The sequence below is a fragment of the Bos grunniens genome, chromosome 7 (genome assembly GCF_055505025.1).
Source record: "Bos grunniens cultivar Pamir isolate PY7600 chromosome 7, Bosgru_T2T1.0, whole genome shotgun sequence".
NCBI classification, from domain to species: Eukaryota; Metazoa; Chordata; class Mammalia; order Artiodactyla; family Bovidae; genus Bos; species Bos grunniens.
The window spans coordinates 99,576,163-99,601,807 of NC_141171.1; the positions used below are offsets into that span (position 1 = coordinate 99,576,163).

Sequence of the window (25,645 nt, forward strand, 5' to 3'; positions counted from 1 at the left end):
AGAGTGAAACCTAAGTCCAATGATTCGTGTCCTCATGAGAAACGGACACACAAAAGCATGGAGAAGTCACATGAGAACAGAGACTGGAGGGAGTTACTCAACAAGCCAAGGAACCCCAAGGGTTGATGGCAGCCACCGGAAGCCAGGAGAAGCATGAAGCAATGACTCTCAGAGGCCCCAGAGCAAATCCCGATGGCATGGTGATTGCAGACTTCCTACCACTAAAACTGTGAGCATCAATTTGTTTAAAGCACCTGGTTTGTACTAAATAAATCATTCTTAAATCTTGATTACTACTGACTGTTCTCCATGTCTCCAGTTTTGTCATTTAGGGAATGCTATATAAATAAAATCAAACAGTATGTGAACTTTTGAAATGGGCTACCTCACTCAGAGCAATAATTTTGAGATTCATCCAAGTTGTTGCATGTATCAAAAGTTCTTTCCTTTTTATCATGGAAGAGTAGTCACAGCATAGCTGTGGCAGAGCTTTAATCATTCACCTACTCAGAGACATTTTGGCTGCCTCCAGATTTTGCTTATTACAAATGAGCTGCTCTCAGCATTCATGGATAGGCTATTACTGCTTGAATTTTTCAGGAATAATTTTTCAGGAGTGTGAGCTGGGTCATATGGTAAGTATATGTTTACATATGTTCTTTTTTAATTGAAAATTATTTTTCAGAATGACTATACCATTTCACATTCTAACCAGCAATATATTAGAGAGCCAGTTTCTCTACATCGTTGCCAGCAGTTGGTACTGCCATTATGTTTTATTTTAATGGTTGCAATAGATGTGTAATGGTATCTCCTTGTGGTCCTTAATTTGCATTTCTCAGAACTAAAAAGCCTCTTGATGAAAGTGAAAGTGGAGAGTGAAAAAGTTGCTTAAAGCTCAACATTCAGAAAATGAAGATCATGGCATCTGGTTCCATCACTTCATGGCAAATAGATGGGGAAACAGTGGAAACAGTGTCAGACTTTATTTTTTTGGCCCCAAAATCACTGCAGATGGTGACTGCAGCCATGAAATTAAAAGACTCTTACTCCTTGGAAGGAAAGTTATGACTAACCTAGATAGCATATTCAAAAGCAGAGACATTACTTTGCCAACAAAGGTCCATCTAGTCAAGGCTATGGTTTTTCCTGTGGTCATGTATGGATGTGAGTGTTGGACTGTGAGGAAGGCTGAGCGCTGAAGAATTGATGCTTTTGATGTGGTGTTGGAGAAGACTCTTGAGAGTCCCTTGGACTGCAAGGAGATCCAACCAGTCCATTCTGAAGGAGATCAGCCCTGGGATTTCTTTGGAAGGACTGATGCTAAAGCTGAAACTCCAATACTTTGGCCACCTCATGCGAAGAGTTGACTCACTGGAAAAGACTCTGATGCTGGGAGGGATTGGGGGCAGGAGGAGAAGGGGACGACAGAGGATGAGATGGCTGGATGGCATCACTGACTTGATGGACGTAAGTCTCAGTGGACTCCGGGAGTTGGTGATGGACAGGGAGGCCTGGCGTGCTGCGATTCATGGGGTCACAAAGAGTCGGACACGACTGAGCAACTGAACTGAACTGAACTGAATGGCTGGTAATGCTGAATATCCTTTCATGTGCTTATTTTCCATCTGTATATCCTCTTCAGTAAACTCAAATCCTTTGCCCATTATCTAATGAACTGACTTTGTTTTTATGTCTTCTTGTTTTTCCTGTTTTTGTTTGTTCTTGAAGAGTCATAACAAAGGTGCAGAGAAAAGGTTAGACCAGACCCTCAGGACCTGAGGACAGTGGTGAATTCTCTGGATTTTCTCTTGTCTCACTTATATCAGATTAACTGGTTGGGTTCTGATGAAGGTATCAAACCAGAAATGTCAGTGTTGTTGTTGTTCAGTTGCTCAGTCATGTTTGACTCTTTGTGACCCCATGAACTGTAGCATGCCAGGCTTCCCTTTCTTTCACCATCTCCTGGAGCTCACTCAAACTCATGTACATTGAGTCAGTAATGCCATCCAACCATCTCAATCTCTGTCATCCCCTTCTCCTCCTGCGTTCAACCTTTCCCAGCATCAGGGCATTTTCCAATGAGTTGGCTCTTCGCCTAAGGTGGCCAAAGTATTGGAGCTTCAGCTTCAACATCAGTCCCTCTGCTGCTGCTAAATCGCTTCAGTCGTGTCCAACCCTGTGCGACCCCAGAGACGGCAGCCCACCAGGCTCCTGAGTCCCTGGGATTCTCAAGGCAAGAACACTGGAGTGGGTTGCCATTTCCTTCTCCAATGAATGAAAGTGAAAAGTGAATGTGAAGTCACTCAGTCATGTCCGACTCTTAGCAATCCCATGGACTGCAGCCTACCAGGCTCCTTTGTCCATGGGATTTTCCAGGCAAGAGTACTGGAGTGGGTTGCCATCAGTCCCTCTAATGAATATTAAAGACTGAGCTCCTTTAGGATGGACTGGTTTGATCTCCTTGCAGTCCAAGGGACTCTCAAGAGTCTTCTCAAACACCATAGTTCAAAAGCATCAAGTCTTTGGTACTCAGCCTTCTTTATGGTCCAACTCTCACATCCATACATGATTATTGGAAAAACCATAGCTTTGACTATATGGAGCTTTGTTGGCAAAATAATGTCTCAGCTTTTTAATATGCTATCTAGGTGAGTGTAGACCAAAAAACAAAAGCAAAACAAAACAGACAACAAGAAAAGCTTGTCTAGCACAAGGGCCAGAGATGGGCAGGCTAGCAACACAGAAAACTTTAAACAAGAAACACTATACTTCAGGGATGTACCAAAGAAAAAACTGTGACCCCATTCAAGTCCTCCAGAAATTCCAAGTGTAGAGTCCAGACATGCACACTAATTGGACAGTAATGGCTCATTCCAAATTTCTGCCAGGGTGGTGTCACAGTGTGGAGTTGAGACTTTCATCCCAAATGGGTGGCAATGAGCTCCCTCTGTGAAGTCAGTAGAGATCACCTCGGGAGCTCATACTTCTATCCCCATCCATCAGCAAGGAGGTATCCTTCCTTACTCCAAAAGGGCCATTTCAGAGGAGGCCTAGGGAAAGTCAGGGTTTCCACCAGTGCTCAGCAGTAATGAGGTAACCTCCTCTCCTCACAGAGGATACTATTAATGGTCATCTACTAGGAAGCCTGGATTAGCAAATCAGTAACCTATCCAGCCACCTGCAAGCTATGAGAAAGAGGAATCTTTTTTTTTTTTTTTTTAATCAATGGCAAAAACCTAATAAATTAACTACATTTAAAGCATGTTTTATTTGGGCTTGTACTCACTTCCAAAAGCTAGTAAGATCTTAAAGTCTGTCTCCTTATCTCATACAGTTTATAATAGATGGATAAACTGAGTTATATACTACCAGATTTCCCCATAGATTTTTTGTTTTTGTTTTTTTTTCCCACTTATGGTAATATACATGTTTCAAGAGGAATCTTTCTCTGCCTGATCCCAGATGTTGAGGAGGGGAGACAGGAAACCTCGATTCTAACCACATCCAGTAGCGAGAAACTGTCTTTGTTTTGCTTTACTTGGAATTGTATCATAGGAAGTCTGCTGAAACACAGGGTTTAAATGATATCTACAGTCCACATATAATGCTCCAAATGTAAAAGTTTGACAAAAAAAAAATCACTCATCATGCCAAGAATAAAGGAGATTCCCAACTTCAGTGAATAAAAATAACCAACTACTGGCAACAACAAGATGACACCGATATGAGAACTGACAAGGGTTTTAAAACAGCCATTATGAAAATGCTTCCACAAGTAATTACAAATATCCTTGAAACAAATAAACAATAGAAAATCTCTGCAGAAAATTTAAGGTAGAAACAAGATGCAAGCAGAAACTTTACTGTGAAAATTACAGTGACCAGAATTTTAAAACTCGATAAATGCACTCAGCATCAGAAAGGACAAGAAAGATGAAAAAATTAATGAACTTGAGATAAAACAATAAAAATTATCCAACTTGAACAACTGAGAAAGCAGATTTAAAAAAAAGATGAACAGAGACTCAGGGACATGTGGGAATATAATAAAAAAAATATCATTCATATTATCAGCATTCCAGAAGAGTAAGAGAAAGATAATGCACCCAAAAAATATCTGAAGAAATAATGGTTGAAAATTTCCCAATCTTGGAAAAATTAAAAATAATCTATATAGCAGAGAGAACCCTGAAGGATATGAAAACAGTATGTCAGAGGAATTTTACCCTTCACTCATGTTCACCGCAATATTATTCACAATAGCCAAGATATTGAAACAGCCAAAATGTCCATCAATGAATAAATGGATAAAGAAGACACACACACACACACACACATATACATATATGCACACAATGGAATATATGTGCACATATACAAACATACACACAAACACAAGGGAATAGAATTCAGCCATGAGAAAGAAGGAAATCTTCTCATTTGCAAGAACATGTATAGGCTTAATGAGTGAAATAACTGAAAGAAGACAGACCCCCTCTCCCCCCAAAAAAACCCCAATACTGTATATTACTTATATGTAGAATCTAAAAAAAGCTGAATGCATAGTAACAGAATGGTGGTTGTGAGGGCAAGAGAAGGTTAGAGAAAGATTGGAAAAGGCTACCAAAAAAAAAAAAAAAAAAAAAGAAGAAGAAGAAAGGAATAAATTAAGATATTCTCAGGTGAAGAAAACCTAAGAGAAATGCTGGCCTGGAGACCTATACTAAAAATGTCTTACAGAAATTCTCTAAACAAAAAGGAAACAATACAAGTATAAAACTTGGAAAAATAGAGAAAATAAGGAAAAGAGCAAAGCATGCAGAAATACAAGAGACATTCCTCCTCCCTTTGAGGTTTCTAAATTATGTTTGATGACTGAAGCAAAAATTACAACTCTTCAACATATATCTCAATATACAAATAAAATATTTAAGACAATTAGATTGCAGATGGTGAAGGATTAAAAGGCATAAGAAAGGAAAAATCTATATGCTTCACTTGAACTTTTAAAATACTGACTCCAGTGACTTGGGATAAGCAGCCATGAAAATATATATATACTCCAGTATTCTTGCCTGGAAAATCCTATGAACAGAGGAGCCTGGTGGTATATAGCCCATGGGGTCACAAAAAAATCAGACACAACTAAACAGCAAAAACATATACAAAGAGTGAAAATGAAAGTTGCTCAGTCATGTCCAACTCTTTGCAACCCCATGGAGTATACAGTCCATGGAATTCTCCAGGCCAGAATACTGGAGTGGGTAGCCTTTCCCTTCTCCAGGGGATGTTCCCAACCCAGGGATTGAACCCAGGTCTCCTGCATTGCAGGTGGATTCTTTACCAGTTGAGCCACAACAGAAGCCCAAGCATACTGGAGTGGGCAACCTATCCCTTCTCCAGTGGATCTTCCCAACCCAGGAATCCAACTGGGGTCCCCTGCATTGCAGGTGGGTTCTTTACCAACTGAGCTATGAGGGAAGCCCTTATATAAAGAGAGATACACATTAAAATATTATGGACCAAAATGAAAAAATCAAAATGGAATTCTAAACGTATGTTCCACAAACATAAAAGGATGTAGGGAAAAAAAGAAAAACAAAACACAAAAAGAACAAACAGAAAATAAAATAAAATAGCAGATTTAGGCCCTGTGTTATCCTGTGCTTAGTCACTCAGATGTGTCTGACTCTTTGCAACCCCATGGACTGTAGCCCACCAGTTACTTCTGTTCATGAGGATTCTCTAGTCAAGAACACTGGAGTGGGTTGCCTTGACCGCCTCCAGGGGATCTTCCCAACCCACGGATCAAACCCAGGTCTCTCTCATTGCAGGTGGACTCTTTATCATCTGAGCCACCAGGCAAGCCCAAGAATTCAGGGGACCTTCCCAACCCAGGAATTGAACCAAGGTTTCCTGCACTTCAGGCAGATTCTTTACCAGGTGAGCTACCAAGGAAGCCCAAATAGGCCCTAACCTATGGAAATTATATTAAAATAAACCATGCAAAACAAAAGACAGAAATTTGCAAAACTGATTCTTAAAAATCACCCAATTATACGGTGTCTACAAGAAATTCTCTTCAAATATAATGATAGATGTAGGCGAGACAGGTTAAAAATAGAAAGATGGGAAAAGCTATACCAGGAAAGCATTAATCAAATAAAGCAGGAATGGGTATATTTTTAAGAGATAATAGTCTATTTCCAAACAAAGAAATCTAGTAGGACAGACAGGCATTAATAGTAAAAGTGTTAATCCACATAAGCAATCACAAATGTGCATTCAGTACTGAAAAATATATAAAGCAAAAACTCACAGTACTTAAATAAACAATTCCACTGTTGTATTTGGAGGCTTTAAAACCCTTATCTCAATAATTGTTAGAACAACAGAAAATCAGCAAGGGTATAGACTATCTCAACAACATCATCAACCAGCAAGATTAAATCATATTTATAGAACACTCAAATAAACAACACAATGCTACATATGCTTTGCAAGAATCCAAGACACAAATATCAAGATAAACTGAGCTCTAAAGCAAACCTCAACAAACTTCAAAGAAACCTGTGGCGGATTCATTTTGATATTTGGCAAAACTAATACAATTATGTAAAGTTTAAAAATAAAATAAAATTAGAAAAAAAAAAAAATAAAGTCACATAGAATGTATTCTCTGACCACAGTGAAATCAAACAGGAAAGAGATAACAGGAAAATCTTGAATTGCTTGGAAACTGCACAACACACACCTACAGAACAAAAGGGTCAAAGATAAAGTCTAAAGAAAAACTTTTAAAAAATATATGGAATGCAATGAAAATGGAAAATAATATTTCTCAGAGGCAGCTAAAATAGTTCTGAGAAAGAAACCTATAGCATTAAAAGCTTTCATTAGAAAACAAAAAAGTAAAACATCTAATCCACTCAATAAACTAGAAAAAGAAGAGTAAATTAAAAATACAAAGCAAGCAGAAAGAAGGCAACAATAACAGTAAGAGCAGAAAGCAAAGAAACTGAAAAGGAAAGGGTAATAAAGAAAATCAATAAAACAGAGGATTACCACTACAGACCCTACATGCAACAAAAGCACACAATAATATACAAATATTCACAATTGACAACTTAACCATAATGGACCAATTTCTGAAAAAGTACAAACTACCACAATGCTCCCAATTTGAAATAGACAATTTGAAGGTACTATAACTATTCAGTTATGGCAACCCACTCCAGTATTCTTGCCTGTAGAATCCCATGGACGGAGGAGACTGGGGGGCTACAGTCCATGGGGTCGCAAAGAGTTGGACACGTCTGAGCGACTTCACTCACTCATTCACTCATAACTATTCAGGAAACTGAAATTTTACTTTAAACACTCTCAAAAAGAAACCTGCAGGTCCAGATAATTTCACTCACAAACTCCACCAAAGATTTAAAGAATTACATAAATTCTACACAATCTTTTCAAAAGTAACAGAAAACACTTTCCTATTTTTAAGCCAGTATTATTTATCAAAATCTAAAAAAGCCAACACAAAAAGAAAAGTACAGCCCACATCTCATTAACTAAGATTAAAATTTCTCAAAATATTAGCAAATATAATTCAGAAGTATGTTTTAAAAGTATACATGATGACCACGTGGTTTTTATTGCAGGTATAGAAAACTAGTCCGAAGTTACAAAATTAATGTAATCCATTATGTTTACATCACACACACACTTTTGTAACTGTGTGTGTGCTCAGTCATGTTCCACTTTTTGCAAACCCATGACTGCAGCTGCCCAACTCCAGGCAAAGTAAGAATACTAGAGTGGGTTTCTACTTTTTACTCTACAGGATCTTCCCAATCTAGGGATTGAACCCCTGTCTTCTGAGTCTCCTGCATTGGCAGGTGGATTCTTTACCACTACACAACCTGGGGAGCCCTGTAATCCGTAATATCAACAGGCAAAAGGAGAAAAATAACATGAAAATATCAAGTGAAGTAGACAAAGCATTTGGAAAAAATCACCACCTATTCTTGATAAAAACTCAGAGAAATAAGGATATAGAGGAACAGTTTCACACTGATAGCAAACATCCACCAAAAACAACAACAAAAAAGCAAATATCACACTTAAAATTTTCCACCAATGATCAGGAAGAAAGCAAGTGCCCACAATCACCACTTATCTTTAAGATAGCTGTGGGAATTCTAACCAGCACAACAAGCCTAGGAAAGGAAATAACACACCAACAAATCAGAGAAGATGAAATAAACCCCATCCTCAATTTGTAGATGATATAATTTATGTAGAAAATTCCAAAGAATCTATAAACAAACTCCTAGCACTAATAATTAGCAATAATTGTTAGTTATTAATAACTATTATTAATAATATTAAAACTAATAATAATAACAATAATTATTAGTTATTAACAATATTTCAGCAAATCTGTGCTATACAACAAGATCAACATACAAAAATCTATTGAATTTCCAGATCCTATAAATGAATATTTAACGAGCAAAATTAAAAACAAAAACACAATACCTTCATCACTAGGAGCAAGAAGAGTAAGCAGCAGACTGAAGCATCCTGAGCATAGAAGGCAAGCCCCAGCACACCCAAGGTCCCTTGAAGGAGCTTTCTAGAGATATCAGCGCAAGCGCCAGTGTCTTAACTGGAGGTGGTGCCTTCCAGAGCTCTCTGCAACTGACCACGAGGCACATCGGTGGACTACATGAGAATGCACATGTTCTCATCAGCGGGAGCAGTCCTCTGACCTGCTTGAGTCAGCCAGGTGGGGCTGGCTGTGACGCTGCTATGAGGTCTGAGGGGCAGCTGGGCATTCAGAGGCCTGCTGGCATCCATGATCTTAAAAATATATGATCATTTAAAATAATTCAAAAATTGTGAAATATTTTTGTGCAAATTTAGCAAAACACCTGTGGGACTGCCTATTGAAAATTATAAAATACTAATGAACTAAGATCTAAATAATTTGAGAGAAAAATCATGTAAATGGTTTGAAAGAGTCAACATAGTAAAAAAGTCAATTCTCAAATGACAAAATTTGAATGCAATTCCTATCAAAATTCCACCATTTTTGTAGATATGGGCTGTTGTTATTGTTGTTTAGTAGATAAGCCCTGTTGGACTGTTCTGCAATCCCATGGACTATAGTCTGCCAGACTCTTCTGTCCATGGGATTTTTCCAGCAAGAATAGTGGAGTGGGGAGCATTTTCTTCTCCAAGGGATCTGCCCGGCCCAAGAATCAAACCCACGTCTGCATCACAGACAGATTCTTTACTGCTGAGCTACCAGGGAGGCCCAGATATAGCCTAGATCATTCTAAAATTCATATGGAAATGTAAGCAAAGTAGAATAGCAAGACAATTTTGAAAAGGAAAAATAAATTAACAAGATTATTGTATATGATCCCAAGACTTATAAAGCCACAATAATCAGGACCATGGTATTGGCAGAGGGATAGAAAGGTAGATGAGGGGAACAGAATGGTTGGATGACATCACCAACTCAATGCACATGAGTTTAAACAAGGTTTGGGAGATGGTGATGGACAGGGAAGCCTGGCGTGCTGCAGTCCATGGGGTTGCAGAGTCAGACATGACTGAGTGACTGAACTGAACTGAAGCGTGGTCAGTAGATTTCTGAAAAGATACATGTGCAATTTAATGAAAAGGAAAAGAAAGAAAGAAAAGTACTTTTCAACAAATGGTGCTGGAATAATTAGCTATCCATAGGCAAAAAAGGACCTCAAAATGCATTATAGATTCAAATGCACAAAATGAAGCTTTGAAACTTATGGAAGATAACATAGGAGAAAATCTCCTGGATCAAGGGCTTGGTGAACAGTTCTTAGTACATCAAAGGACTGACCCATAAAAGAAAAAAAAATCATTAAATTGAACTGCATCAAAACATTTTTTCTTCAAAAGACCAAATTAAAGAGATGAAAAGACAAGCTACAGACATGGAGAAGATACTTGCAAACCTTGTGTGTAACAAAAGGCTCATCTTGAATACATAAATAATTTAGACCCTAGTTTGTCTCTTTTTATAGTATACTATGTTCTAAATATTTGTTGAAATTAATCAGCTAATTAGATCATACCTGATGCAAACATACTATTTTTATTTATACTATATTTATATGAGTGCCATGGAAGGTGGAATTCAGGAAGGAGTGAAGTCCAGAAGATGGATGTATTTTAAGAAATAGGTGAGTCATTTATGTAACTAAAATGTTAAAAAAGTATCTTCTGTCCGACAGTTTGGGCATGTTGTGTCTCAATATACCTGGTGTGTCACTATGTTTAAAGGCTGCACACACATTTACTGTTCATTCTCTAACAACGCCTAAACTGATAAAATCTTTGTCTTGTGCATTTCATCTCCCCCCATGCAAGCCTCAAGTCTTGGAGACAGTGAGTTGCTGCACAATTTAGATTTCTTTTGACTGAGAATCTAGCAGTCTTCTATTATATAAAGTTTTAGAACAGGTAGAAACAAAACAAGATCCTTAGCAGCTTAGGGCCATAGTTTGCTGCTGCTGCTGCTAAGTTGCTTCAGTTGTGTCTGACTGTGCAACCCCATAGACGGCAGCCCACCAGGCTCCGCTGTCCTTGGGATTCTCCAGGTAAGAACACTGGAGTGGGTTGCCATTGCCTTCTCCGAGGGCCACAGTTTAGGAAGGACTGATTGCAAAGGCCACTGAAGGATGGGGATGACTGAAAGTTTCTGTGTCTGTAGTGGTGGTTACATGACTATATGTATTCATCAGCACTTATCATGTGCTAACTGCTGATGCTGTATCAAGTTCTGGGCTTTCAAGTACCTTTGAAGACTCATTCACCTACGCTCAATACTGGGAAACATTCAGCTGCAGTTTCTTTTCTTTTTTCTTTTTGGTCCTTGCCAATATTTTTATTTAACACAGGTTCAGAGTGGGAATTTTACAAGCCTATAGCTTATAGGGTAATTCTCTCTTATTAAACCAATAAAGAAATAACATACTCCAAACAACTGATATATTAATTACCCTATTGTTCTAGGCAAGAGGAGATGACAGAAACAAAGTCCACATTAAGTTGAGGTGTGCCTTTTATACAAGGTTGGTTTCTCAGGTGAGTTGGCTTCACCAACCCAGAGCTGACTGAGCTGCTAGAAAAAAATGAAAGTTCCTGTTGCTAGAGTATGTTGCTGGCATTGGCAGCAAAGCTGACTGCTCTGAGGGTTATCACTCCAGGCACCGCTGTAGGCCTGTGCCACTGTCTCGAAGGGGTGCCTCACCAGGGCAGGAACGCATGTCCCTTCTGTTCTTGAGACCACTGCATTCACCTGCAGTTCTTTTGATATGGGTAATTATCATTCATAGGGTCTTTCTAGGTCCTTCTGAAGTTCCACTCTCACTGCACCTGACCTATATTCTTTGCTGATATCTCTGATGATATCCCTATTCTCCAGACAGGGCCTTTGAATTCTTTTAGGCCATTAGTGAAAAGGCCAAAGATGCTTCTTGAGTCTTTTGGAGCTCGATTGTTTTCAACTTGAAATAATCTTAATGCATGATGAAATCAATTCATATTTTATGGGAAGAGGAGAAAACTTTAAACACAAAATTTTTCTTGGCCCTTTTGGGCCTCCTCTCTCCCTTTTAGTGTGTGTTATGCCTACAAGATAACTTTCCTTCTTAATCTTGTTGTTCAGTCACTAAGCCGAGTCCAACTCTTTGTGACCCTGTGGACTGCAACATGCCAGGCTTTCCGGTCCTTCACTATCTCCTGGAGTTTGTTCAAATTCATGTCCATTGACTTCTAATTGGCAGGATGGTCCTTAGACCTTTGTGGAAGGCTGTCTCTTGGATTACAATCCTCAAGTTTGCTTAAATAAAACTTTCTATTTCTAAAATCAACTAGTGATAATTTTTCATTGACATGTCAAAGAGATACATTTTGAGGTGGCAAATTTTGTTCCCTACAAAAGTAACATAAATTGACCCTCAACAGAGAACTGATGAATTAAATACGTTACCTCCACAATGAAGTATTCTGCTGTTGTAATTTTAAATTAAATATTGGAATATCAGCAACTATTAAAAAAAGCATTTGTAATTTTAAATGTTTACTGTAAAGTGACAAAAAATACTCTTATTCAATCCCCTGTTGTATTTCTAAAGTTTCCTTTTATTAAAAGATATCTTTAATAAACATACTTTTCAAAATTGTATCATATACCTTTCTATTTTTGGGGGGAAATAATTAGGGATATATAATTGGATGAAAGGATTAAAGCAACTTTATATTTTTGATGCATATTTTTGAATTTTCCTCATCAAAAGTTCTATCTTTTCACACTCTCATCAAAAATGTCTGCAAATTCCAGTTTTATAGCATTTTTACAGATACTGGTATAAATACTGAGTTTGAATATTTTCAGACATGATGGATTAAAAAAATGATATTTTACAGTTCTCATTTAGCGTTTTTCATTGTCTAGAAAAATAATGTTTCAAAAATATCTTTTGTTATTAACACTTAATTTTTAATTTCTATCTGTGATCTTGGCCTGTCTCACAATTCAGATATTCAAGTTGTGCTTATTTCAGATTCTATAAATATCTTTAATAGTGCAAGCATTTATCTGTCAAGTATGTTGCAAGTTTATACCAGTATATTATTTCCATTTTTCAGCTGCTTTTTTTTAAATTATATTTTGAGAGTAATGCAAATAAACTCTGTAATATAAAGAATCATTATATAACTATACAAACACAATATATAATCCAAAACAAATAAAGTACAAATAATATGAGGCAAAAAATTATGTTCATTATACACATTAACTTGAAATTCATATGATTGACTTGTTTCCAGTTTGGATATATGTATGAAAAATATCTCCTTTCTTTGTAAATATAAAACTACTCTGGACATATTGACCACTGGAACACATAGACATGAATTTGCAACTCTACAAACAGGGTCTTCATGAAACACGTAATCCTAAATTTTCTGTACATAAAAGCATATGTGATGTGTTACTTTCCAGAATACATCTAATATTTGCCTATGATTTGTTTTAAAAATTTAAAAATATTGACCAAAAGAAAGTCTTCCAGTTGCAGACATGCTAATTCATAAGGTTTTGCCTTGTTTTTGACTCTTCCAGATGTTGCCTCCCTTTTAAAATTCAAATATTTCTTCAAATTGGACTTTGTTAAATTGCTACAAGTATTCTACATATGCTAAAATAAAAGCAGCATTTGGAGGTAATTTGAGTTAGATTAATTCTTGGAATTGAAAGAACACAGTAACTCAACAATTATTACGTGTTTTTGTTAGGTGGAGACCATCTACCTTTTGGCATTATAGTATTTCAGGCAGATTTATTGATTATACTTGAATTTGTGGAAGATTCTGTCAGGAAGGAAGGAATTCTCCTCTATCTGGTTTCTTCTGGTTGGTCTAAGAATTAATTTGACATAAGACAGCTTAATAAGAGAAAAGTAAACAAAAAATTTAATATCACGAATACCCAGGAAACCTGACTTTGAAGGACAGTGGGATTTGATTACAGAACTTCCACAGGGCTGGGGGGAAACAGGGACACTTGGAGGGCACAAATAAAGCCTTGTGTGAACAGGACCCAGGGGAAAGGAGCAGTGATCCACAGGAGACTGAAGCAGACCTGCCTGTGCATGTCTGAGGGTCTCCTGCAGAGTCATGGGCCAGCATTGGCCTGCCATGAGGACAGGGGCACTGACATGAGCAGTCCTGGGAGCCATGCATTGGCATCAGTCCTTTTAGAGGTCAGGTCGATCCATACCATGGAGCCTGTAGACTACAGGTCAGGGCCACCTTAGGCCAATAAGCCAACAGGGAGAGATCATTGAAACTATGAGCCATGTATACCATGCAGGTCCACCCAAGAAGGACGGGTCATAGTGGAGAGTTCTGACAAAACATGCTCCACTGGAGAAGGGAATGGCAAGCCATTTCACTACTCTTGCCTCAAAAACCCCACAAACAATATGAAAAGGCAAAAAGATATGCCTCCAGAGGATAGCCTCCCATGTCAAAAGTGTCCAATATTCTACTGGGGGAAAGCAAAGAAATATCTCCAGAAAGACTTAAGATGCTGAGCCAAAGAAGGAAACAGTGCTCAGTTGCAGATGTCTCTGGTGGCAAAAGGAAAGTCTAATGCTGTAAAGAACACCATTGCATAGGAACCTGGGATGTTAGATCTATGAATCATGGTAAACTGGAAGTGGTCAAGCAGGAGATGGCAAGAATGAACATCCATATTTTAGGAATCAGTGAACTCAAAAGGACAGGGATGAGTGAATTCAATTCAGATCACCATATATCTACTACTGTGGACAAGAATCCATTAGAAAAACTGGAGTATTCTCATAGTCAACAAAAGACTTCAAAATGCAGTGTAGGTGTTAGTCGCTCACTCATGCCCTACTCTGCAACCCCATGGAGGAGTCTGCCAGGCCCCTCTGTCCATGGAATTCTCCAGGCAAGAATACTGGAATATCAATGGGTTGCAATTTCCTTGTCCAGGGTATCTTCCCAACCCAGGAATCAAATCCAGGTCTCCTGCAATGCAGGCAGATTCTTTAACATGAGAGCCACCACAGAGTCCTTGAAATGCAGTACGTGGGTGCAATTTCAAAAACAACAGAATGATCTCTGTTCATTTCCAAGGCAAACAATTTAACATCACAGTAATCCAAGTATATGCCCAACTACTAATGTCAAAGAAGCTGAAGTAGAACAGTTCTATGAACACCTACAAGACCTTCTACAATTGACATTAAAAAAAAAAAAAAAGATGCCCTTTTCATCATAAGGAATTGGGTTGCAAAAGTAGGAAGTCAAAAGAGATACCCAGAGTAATAGGCAAGTTTACCCTTGGAGTACAAAATGAAGCAGGGCAAAGGCTAACAGTTTTGCCAAGAGAATGCACTGGTCATAGCAAGCACCCTCTTCCAGCAACACAAGAGAAGACTTTACATATGGACATCACCAGATGGTCAATACTGAAATCAGATAAATTATATTTTTTGCAGCCAAAGATGGAGAAGCTCTATACAATCAGCAAAAACAAGACCTGGAGCTGACTGTGGCTCAGATCATGAGCTCCTTATTGCAAAATTCAGGATAAATTGAAGAAAGTAGGGAAAACCACTAGCCCATTCGGGTATGACCTAAATCAAATCCCTTAAAATTATACAGTGGAAGAGACAAATAGATTCAAGGGATTAAATCTGATAAAAAGAATACCTGAAGAACTATGGAAGGAGGTTCATAATATTGTACAGGAGGCAGTGATCAAAACCAGCCCCCCAAAAAAGAAATGCAGAAAGGCAAAATTCGTCATCTGAGGAGGCCTTGCAAATAGCTGAGAAAAAAGAGAAGTGAAAGGCAAAGGATAAAGGGAAAGATATACCCAACTGAATGCAGAGTTCCAGAGAATACCAAGGAGAGATAAGAAAGCCTTCTTATGTGAACAATGCAAAAAATAAAGCCAATAGAATGCAAAGACTAGTGCTCTCTTCAAGAAAATTGGAGATACCAAGGAAGATTTCTTGCAAAGATAGGCACAATAAAGTACAGAAATGGCAAGGACCTAATAGACGCAGAAGAGATTAAGAAGAGGTGAGAATACATGGAAGAACAACGCAAACAAAGTTTTTTATGACTTGGATAACCATTATGATTTCATCACTCAGTTAGAGCCAGACATCCTGGAATGTAAAATCAAGGGCCTTAGGAAGCATTCCTGTGAACAAAGTTAGAGGAAGTGATGGAGTTCCAGGTAAGCTTTTCAAATCCTAAAAGACGATGCTGTTACAATGCTGCATTCAATATGCAAGCAAATTTGGAAAACTCAGCAGTGGCTACAGGACTGGAAAAGGTCAATGTTTACTCTAATCCCAAAGAAAAGCAATGCCAAAAGAATACTCAAACTACTATACAATTGTGCTCATTTCACATGCTAGCAAGGTAATGTTCAAAATCCTTCAAGGTAGGCTTCAACAGTACATGAACTGAGAGCTTCCAGATGTACATGCTGGATTTAGAAAAGGCAGAATAACCATAGATCAAATTGCCAACATCCATTGGATTATAGAAAAATCAAGGAAATTCCAGAAAAACATCTATTTCTGGTTCATTGACTATGCTAAATCCTTGGACTGTGTGGATCACAACAAACTGTAGAAAAAATTCTTAAACTGATGGGAATACCAGACCACCTTCCCTGCCTCCTGAGAAACCTGTATGCAGGTCAAGAAGCAACAGTTAGAACTGGACATGGAATGACAGACTGGTTCAAAATTGGGAAAGGAGTATGTCAAGGCTGTATATTGTCACCCTGCTTCAGTTCAGTCGCTCAGTCCTGTCCTACTTTTTGCGACCCCATGAATTGCAGCATGCCAGGCCTCCCTGTCCATCATCAACTCCCGGAGTTCTCTCAAACTCATGTCCATCGAGTTGGTGATGCCATCCAGCCATCTCATCCTCTGCTGTCCCCTTCTCCTCCTGCCTCCAATCCCTCCCAGCATCAGAGTCTTTTCCAATGAGTCAACTTTTCGCATGAGGTAGCCAAAGTACTGGAGTTTCAGCTTCAGCATCAGTTCTTCCAAAGAACACCCAGGACTGATCTCCTTCAGAATGGACTGGTTGGATCTCCTTGCAGTCCAAGGGACTCTCAAGAGTCTTCTCCAACACCACAGTTCAAAAGCATCCATTCTTCGGCGCTCAGCTTTCTTCACAGTCCAACTCTCACATCCATACATGACCACTGGAAAAACCATAGCCTTGACTAATGGACCTTTGTTGGCAAAGTAATGTCTCTGCTTTTGAATATGCTATCTAGGTTGGTCACAACTTTCCTTCCAAGGAGTAAGCGTCTTTTAATTTCATGGCTGCAGTCACCATCTGCAGTGATTTTGGAGCCCCAAAAAATAAAGTCTGACACTGTTTCCCCTGTTTCCCCATCTATTTCCCATGAAGTGATGGGACCAGATGCCATGATCTTCATTTTCTGAATGTTGAGCTTTAAGCCAACTTTTCATTCTCCTCTTTCACTTTCATGAAGAGGCTTTTTAGTTCCTCTTCACTTTCTGCCATAACGATGGTGTCATCTGCATATCTGAGGTTATTGATATTTCTCCTGGCAATCTTATTCAACTTATATGCAGAGTACATCATGTAAAATACCAGGCTGGATGACTCACAAACTGGAATCTAGATTGCCTGGAGAAATATCAACAACCTCAGATATGTAGATGATACCACTCTAATGGCAGGAAGTGAGGAAGAAGTAAAGAGCCTCTTAATGAGGGCGAAAAAACTAAGATCATGGCATCTGGTCCCTTGGTACATGGCAAATAGATGGGGAAGAAGTGGAAACAGTGGCAGATTTTATTTTCTTGTGCTCCAAAATTATTGTGGATGGTGACTGCAGCCATGAAATTCAAAGACACTTGCTCCTTGGCAGAAAAGTGACAAGTCTAGACAGTGTATTAAAAAGCAGAGACATCACTTTGCCAACAAAGGTTTGTATAGTCAAAGCTACAATTTTTCCAGTAGTCATGTATGGATGTGAGAGTTTTACCATGAAAAAGGCGAGTGCTGAAGAATTGGTGTTTTTGTATTGTGGTGCTGGAGAAGACTCATGAGAGTACCTTGGACTGCAAGGAGATCAAACTATTCGATCCTAAAGGAAACTAATCCTGGATATTTATTGGAAGGATTGATCCTGAAGCTAAACTCCAATACTTTTGCCACCTGATGTGAAGAACTGACTCATTGGAAAAGACCCTGATGCTGGGAAAGATTGAGGGCAGGAGGAGAAGTGGGCAAAGAGGATGAAATGGTTGGATGGCGTCATTGACTCAGTGGACATAAGTTTGAGCAAACTCTGGGAGATAGTGAGGGACAGGGAGGCCTGGTGTGCTGCAGTCCATGGGGTCGCAAAGTGTTATACGTTACTTAGTGACTGGACAGCGACAACAACAAAACCCTGGAAAGACCCAAGACAATGAAATAACTCACCAAAATGGAAACTTTCATTTTAAATACCATCTTCACCTAAAGACAAGCAGAGAATATTGAGGATGGTGGTTCTGAACTTCAAAGGAGAGGAAGGCAATTGGTGTATGATGCTGTGCCCAGACGCTCAGTCGTGTCTGACTCTTTTCAACCTTATGAACTGTAGCCCGCCAATTCTTCTGTCTATGGGATTCTCCAGGCAAGAAACATGTAGGGTACCATTTTCTCCTCTGGGGTAACATTTCCTTCTCTAGGGGATCAGAGGAGTAGGGTACCATTTCCTCCTCTAGGGGATCTTCCTGACCAGGGATTGAACCTCTATCTCTTATGTCTCCTATATCAGTAGGCAGATTCTTTACCACTTCGATTTCACCTGGAGTTGATGGAAAAGCAAATGTTTCGTTCCAGGTTGAGACAGTGGGACACAGCATGAACTCTGATCTCTCCATCCCACCACACCTAATGCATACTCTCTGAAGATGTCTCTGGTGATATCTCTATCTATATTGTGTCCAGCTCTTTGCAACCCCCTGCATGGACAGTAGCCAGCCACTCCCCATCCGTGGGATTTTTCAGGCAAGAATGCTGGAGTGGGTTGCCATTTCCTTCTCCAGGAATCCTCCCGACCCAAGGATCAAACCCAGGTCTCCTGCACTATAGGTGGTCTCCTGCATTGTGGGCAGATTCTTTACCAACTGAGCCACCAGGGAAACCCAGGGGGAGATAAAAAGAAAGACTTCCAGACTCTTCTGTTTCTTAAAAATAATCAGCTTAAATTAATTCTCATGGGAAAGACACATATTTGGGGGTGGCAAATTTCACTCCCCTATAATTCTAATAAATCACTGGTCCAGCACATGCCAATTATTACACAAGTGAAGCTCAAAGTCGAACTCAAAACTGCAGAGAAATAAAACTCTTAGAACAACAGAGGACATTTAGATATTAAAAGTTGTCTAAAGTATAAGAGCATTAAATTAGAAATGCTGGAACAATTCCTATAATATTTACAATAAAATCTGGAGCTTTCTTTTAATACATATAACATAGTAAAGAAATATAGAAATTTTATATCATCTAATTATGTGTGGTCATTTAGATTCAACAACTAATAGTGGAATCTTAGTCCTCATTCCATATCCCTTTCCTGCCCCCCCCTGCCCCCCCCCGCCCCCGACACTGGTAGATAAAAGCTCCATTACTTTGGCCACCTGATGTGAAGTGCTGACACATTGGAAAAGACTTTGATGCTGGGAAAGATTGTGGGTGTGAGAAGAAGTGGGCAATAGAAGATGAGATAATTGGATGACATCCCCGACTCAGTGGACATGAGTTTGAGCAAACTCCAGGAGACAGTGAAGGAAGGACAGAAAAGCCTAATGTGTTGCAGTCTATGGGGTCACAAAGAGTCAGACATACTGACAGACTGATTAACATCAAGATAAAAGCAAGCTTTACAATTTTTATTACCAAGTTAACATTTTAGGTCTTCGTGTATTCTAAACCACATTTAACATATTTAAATTTTGACTATGCAACTCTGGATATCTTCTCACTTTATTTTTGCACTTGACTTTTGGCACACTTAATATTTGTTTACCACTTTCCAATAAGCAACTCTCAATGCTTTTCAAACTTGTCAATTTTGGAATTCTTAACATATTTTGGATCCAATTTTTATTATTAAAATTAGAGTAAAACTCTGCATATTTAGTAAAGAAAAAAATTTTGTTTTCCACATTGCAATTCCAGTCACAGGGATTTCAATGGGGATTTGAAACAGGCATTAAGGAATTGGAGCTGTTAATTGATCTGATTCTCTAATTAGCAAGATAGACATATGGCCAATGACTCTTTCTTTCCAAGAATTTTGGCTGTTGGCTAACAGAAGGTGCTCACTTGCTATGAGTATGATAACAGTTAAATTTTGAGAGCAACTGCATTTTATTTATTTATTTTTTAATTTTATTTAACTTTACAATATTGTATTGGTTTTGCCATATATCAAAATGAATCTGCCACAGGTATACATGTGTTCCCCATCCTGAACCCTCCTCTCTCCTCCCTCCCCATACCATCCCTCTGGGTCGTCCCAGTGCACCAGCCCCAAGTGTCCAGTATCGTGCATTGAACCTGGACCAGCGACTCGTTTCATATATGATATTATAAGTCTCTCCTTTCACCCTGTCTTTGTTGCTTTGTGGATGCCTCTCAGGCCTGGCTTTTCAGCCAGAAGACCCAATTCAATGGGACCTCTTGGAGAGGTAGAGGTAAGACTGTCACTTGCTTTATAATTTTGCTCATAAATCTTCTGATGTGCAGAAATCTTGAATATTTTGCTTCACTTTCTACTGCTTGTTTCCTTACTTTTACACTTAGAAATCATTTTTCCATTCAAATATAAGGACATTCAGGGGTATTCTAATTATTTAGTGAGTCTTTCCTGTTTTAACAGTAAATCCATCTAAAATAGATTTTGCACATATTGAGGAGAATTTTACCATTTTAGAAAACCATTGCTGCTCCATTTATAGAATAATTGATCCTTTTTAAAATGATCCTTTTTAATTTGAATCTGAAATTTCTCTTGTGGACTATTAACATTTTGGCTAAACTTCTGTTAGCATTTCTAGATCATCTATTATTTTATTCTTTAATAATGGTGTGTGTGTGTGTGTGTGCCCAGTCATGTCTGACGCTGCAACCCCACGGACTGCAGCCTGCCAGGCTCCTATGTCCATGGGATTCTCCAGGCAAGATTTTTGGAGTGGGTTTCCATTTCCTCTTCCAGGGGATCTTTCAAACCCAGGGACTGGATTGGCATCACTCATGTCTCCTGCATTGGCAGGCAGGTTTCTTGCCACTGTGTAACTTGGGAAGCCCTAATAATGGTATAAGGGACTCTTTTTTATTGTGAAGTTTGATGGGAACGCCTTTTAATTTTCAAAACCAATATATTGTTATTATATATATATATATTTTTTACTTTCATGAAATAGTTATTTTTTAATTTTTAGTTGGCCCAAAGCTTTTATTCAATTTTGATTTTTTTTTAAATTTTGGAAATAGTGTTTGAAACATCTGTACAGAGGAGACAAGGACAACATATGGATGAGATGACTTTTATAACAGATTTATTTATTTCTTTATATTGGCCCGTTCTTGCCTTTTATTTCTCAAAAGTAGCTTAGTCTTTCAAAATTTCTGCTGAATTGGATGCGATTATTATTAGAGAATGTTGCTGTTGTTTAGTTGCTAAGTCGTGTCTGACTCGCAACCCCATGGACTGCAAAAAACCAGGCTTCTCTGTCCCTGTCCTTCACTATCTCATGGAGTTTGCTCAAACTCATGTTCCTTGAGTTGGTGATACTATCCAACCATCTCATCCACTGTCACCCCATTCTCTTCCATTCTTCAATCTTTCCCAGCATTATGGTCTTTTCCATTGAGTCGGCTCTTCACATCAGGTGGCCAAAGTATTGGAGCTTCAGTTTCAGTATCAGTCTTTTCAGTAATATTCAGAGTTGGTTTCCTTTAGGATGGACTGGCTTGATCTTGTTGCAGCCAGGGGACTCTCAAGAGTCCTCTCTAGCACCACAATTCAAAAGCATTAATTCTTTGGCACTCAGCCTTCTGTATGGCCCAATTCTCACATCCATACATGGCTACTGGATAAACCATAGTTTTGACTCTACAGACCTTCATCAGCAAAGTAATGCCCTCACTTTTTAACATGCCATTTGTCATAGCTTTGCTTCCAAGGAGCAAGTGTCTTTTAATTTCATGGCTACAGTCACTGTCCACAGTGATTTTGGAGCCCAAGAAAATAAAATCTGCCACCGTTTCCACTTTGTCCCCTTTTATTTGACATTGACTGATATAGGATTAGATGCCATGATCTTAGTTTTACAAATGTTGAGTTTTAAGCTAGTTTTTTCACTCTCCTCTTTCACCCTCATCAAGAGGCGCTTTAGTTTCCTATTCACTTTCTGCCATTAGAGTGGCATCGTCTGTATATCTGCAGTTGTTCATATTTCTCAAGGCAATCTTGATTGCAGCTTGTGAGTCATCCAGCCTGGCATTTCACATGACGTACTCTGCATATAAGCTAAATAACCAAGGTGACAACATACAACCTTGTTGTACTCCTTTTCAGTTTTGAACCAGTCTGTTGCTCCATGTCCAGGTCTAACTGCTCCTTCTTGACCTGCGTATAGGTTTCTCAGAAGGCAGGTAAGGTGGTTTGGCATTCCCATCTTTTGAAGATTTTTTCACAGTTTGTTGTCATATTTTAAAAATATGAAGTAATAAATAAGATAGATCAAAATTTTTCTTCTGCATGCCTTTTTTAAAAGATTTTGGTTCAGAGTTATGTAAATGTCATAGAAAGAATTGACAGTATTTATAGTTTTTATGTGCTTCAGCAGAGAATTTGTGACAAGGAAATGTGGTCCCTTAAAAGTTAGAAAATAAAAACTCACTTCTTAGACTGTTGGAGGAAAGACTCTTTGCTGGTGCTACAAGAAGTTGGTAATCTGAATCTTGATCCCCATCCCCAGTAAATAAATGGATTTTTTTCCCCTCAAATCACTCTCTGAACCATTCTTACACCCAGCCCAGATCCACAAATCTTAGTCCTCTGAAAGAAGAGGTATTGCAGGTTAAGTAAGTAAGTGTTAGTCGCTCAGTCATGCCCAACTCTTTGTGACCCCATGGACTGCAGTTCACCAGGCTCCTCTGTCCATGAGATTTTTCAGGCAAGGATACTGAAGTGCGGATCTTCCCAACCCAGGGATCGAACCCAGGTCTCCTGCGCTGCAGGCAGATTCTTTACCAACTGAGCTACAAGGGAAGCAGAAAGGTAAGAGAGGGGATCACAGGTTTAAACTGACACGACTGAAAGTGAAGTCACTCAGTCATGTCCCACTCTTTGCGACCCCATGGACTGCAGCCTACCATGCTCCTCCTTCCATGGGATTTTCCAGGCAAGAGTACTGGAGTGGGGTGCCATTTTCTTCTCTAGGGGATCTTCCGGACCCAGGGATGGAACCCAGGTCTCCCGCATTACAGGCAGATTCTTTACCGACTGAGCCACCAGGGAAGCCTGCAGGGTAAGGTAATGGTTAAGGATGGTGTTTGGAACCAGACACATTTAGATTTGAATGCCAACTTTGATCTTACAAATCTGATTTTACCTTTCTAGGTCCCACTACAGGCAGATGTAAAATGGAATAAAAATACTCTGCTGTATAAATTTATACTCAATTTATATTCAAACAAGACCTTACATGTCAAGAATTAGTGAAAGATTTGGAAACAAGGCATTTTGCTCTTTTGCTATTTTTTAAGAAATCCAAGAATACCATGTTTCCACCTAATACTTGATGGAAAAATGAGTTAATCATCAGGTAATTCTTAAAAGGATTGAATTTTGTTATATTGTCAAGAAATACACTGAAATGCCTCATCCATACTCTTAAAAAGGTCTCATATTTTTTGACCAAAGATTGTCAGTTCTAGGCTGATTTAAGTTCTCTATATTAATGTAAACTGTAGCTATTAATAGCCAAAGAAAAATGAGTCATTAATCTTTTTTTGTTGCTATCAACAAAATGGATATCACTTTTGAAATAAAAAGATACAATACAGGTTCATTTTAGGATAGTAAGAGCCAGCTTCTTTTTAAAAAATAGAAAGACAAGCTCATTTTATAGTGACTGATGCAAGTGTGAAAGTGTTAGTCGGTCAGTCATGTTCAACTCTTGGTGACCAATGGACTGTAACCCACCAGGGTCCTCTTTCCATGAAATTATCCAGGAAAGAATACTGGAGTGGGTCACCATTTCCTACTCCAGGGCATTTTCCCGACCTAGGGATCAAACTTGTATCTCCTGCATTGCAGGCAGTTTCTTTACACTCTGAGCCACCAGGGAAGTCCCATACTGACTGATGACCATTTGAGTATTTGAGTGGAGATAATAATTAGATACTTCCTTTCTTTCCCATGTAGATCAAGAATGTTGCTTACCATATCAGTAAATAAAGAACGTTTTGGTCATCAAGCCTTTAGCTACTACAGTCACTCCCAACGTAGCACCTTGAAGGGATTCATGATGAAGAAAAACAGGATACTGGCCCTCAATAGTTAAGGTACTTATCAAAGGAATAATTTCTATAAGTCCAGACTCTCGCATCTTCCCATACATAGGAGAACACTAAATTCATTAACTTGAGATGTCTGGTTTACTTTAATAGTAATCTGCTGATGTTCTGATAACCTGTTTTTTGTTTTATTTTATTTATTTATTTTTTCTAATTTTATTTTATTTTTAAACTTTACATAATTGTATTAGTTTTGCCAAATATCAAAATGAATCCGCCACAGGTATACATGTGTTCCCCATCCTGAACCCTCCTCCCTCCCCATACCATCCCTCTGGGTCATCCCATTGCACTAGCCCCAAGCATCCAGTATCGTGCATCGAACCTGGACTGGCATCTCGTTTCATACATGATGTTATACATGTTTCAATGCCATTCTCCCAAATCTTCCCACCCTCTCCCTTTGCAACAGAGTCCATAAGACTGTTCTATATATCAATGTCTCTTTTGCTGTCTCGTACACAGGGTTATTGTTAGCATCTTTCTAAATTCCATATATATGCGTTAGTATACTGTATTGGTGTTTTTCTTTCTGGCTTACTTCACTCTGTATAATAGGCTCCAGTTTCATCCACCTCATTAGAACTGATTCAAATGTATTCTTTTTAATGGCTGAGTAATACTCCATCGTGTATATGTACCACAGCTTTCTTATCCATTCATCTGCTGATGGACATCTAGGTTGCTTCCATGTCCTGGCTATTATAAACAGTGCTGTGATGAATATTGGGGTACACGTGTCTCTTTCCCTTCTGGTTTCCTCAGTGTGTATGCCCAGCAGTGGGATTGCTGGATCATAAGGCAGTTCTATTTCCAGTTTTTTAAGGAATCTCCACACTGTTCTCCATACTGGCTGTACCAGTTTGCATTCCCACCAAGAGTGTAAGAGGGTTCCCTTTTCTCCACACCCTCTCCAGCATTTATTGCTTGTAGACTTTTGGATTGCAGCCATTCTGACTGGTGTGAAATGGTACCTCATAGTGGTTTTGATTTGCATTTCTCTGATAATGAGTGATGTTGAGCATCTTTTCATGTGTTTGTTAGCCATCTGTATGTCTTCTTTGGAGAAATGTCTATTTAGTTCTTTGGCCCATTTTTTGATTGGGTCATTTATTTTTCTGGAGTTGAGCTGTAGGAGTTGCTTGTATATTTTTGAGATTAGTTGTTTGTCAGTTGCTTCATCAACACACAGAAATCCCTTGCATTCCTATACACTAATAATGAGAAAACAGAAAGAGAAATTAAGGAAACAATTCCATTCACCATTGCAATGGAAAGAATAAAATACTTAGGAATATATCTACCTAAAGAAACTAAAGACCTATACATAGAAAACTATAAAACACTGGTGAAAGAAATCAAAGAGGACACTAATAGATGGAGAAATATACCATGTTCA

General features: G+C 38.7%; 2 long non-coding RNA genes across 2 annotated transcripts in view; both read right to left on the reverse strand.

Moving 5' to 3' along the window:
• Positions 1 to 21,201: 21,201 nt before the first annotated feature.
• On the reverse strand, positions 21,202 to 23,277 carry LOC147370031 (uncharacterized). The gene is made up of 2 exons (XR_015168338.1): positions 23,041 to 23,277; positions 21,202 to 22,926 (listed from the first exon to the last, which is right to left on the reverse strand). It is a non-coding gene; the product is annotated as an uncharacterized LOC147370031 (long non-coding RNA).
• Positions 23,278 to 24,787: 1,510 nt separating this feature from the next.
• The window catches only part of LOC147370032 (uncharacterized), a 226,151-nt gene continuing 225,293 nt past the window's right edge, over positions 24,788 to 25,645 (reverse strand). The window contains exon 4 of the long non-coding RNA XR_015168336.1: positions 24,788 to 25,460. This is a non-coding gene — a long non-coding RNA (uncharacterized LOC147370032). The remainder of the gene's footprint in view (positions 25,461 to 25,645) is intronic.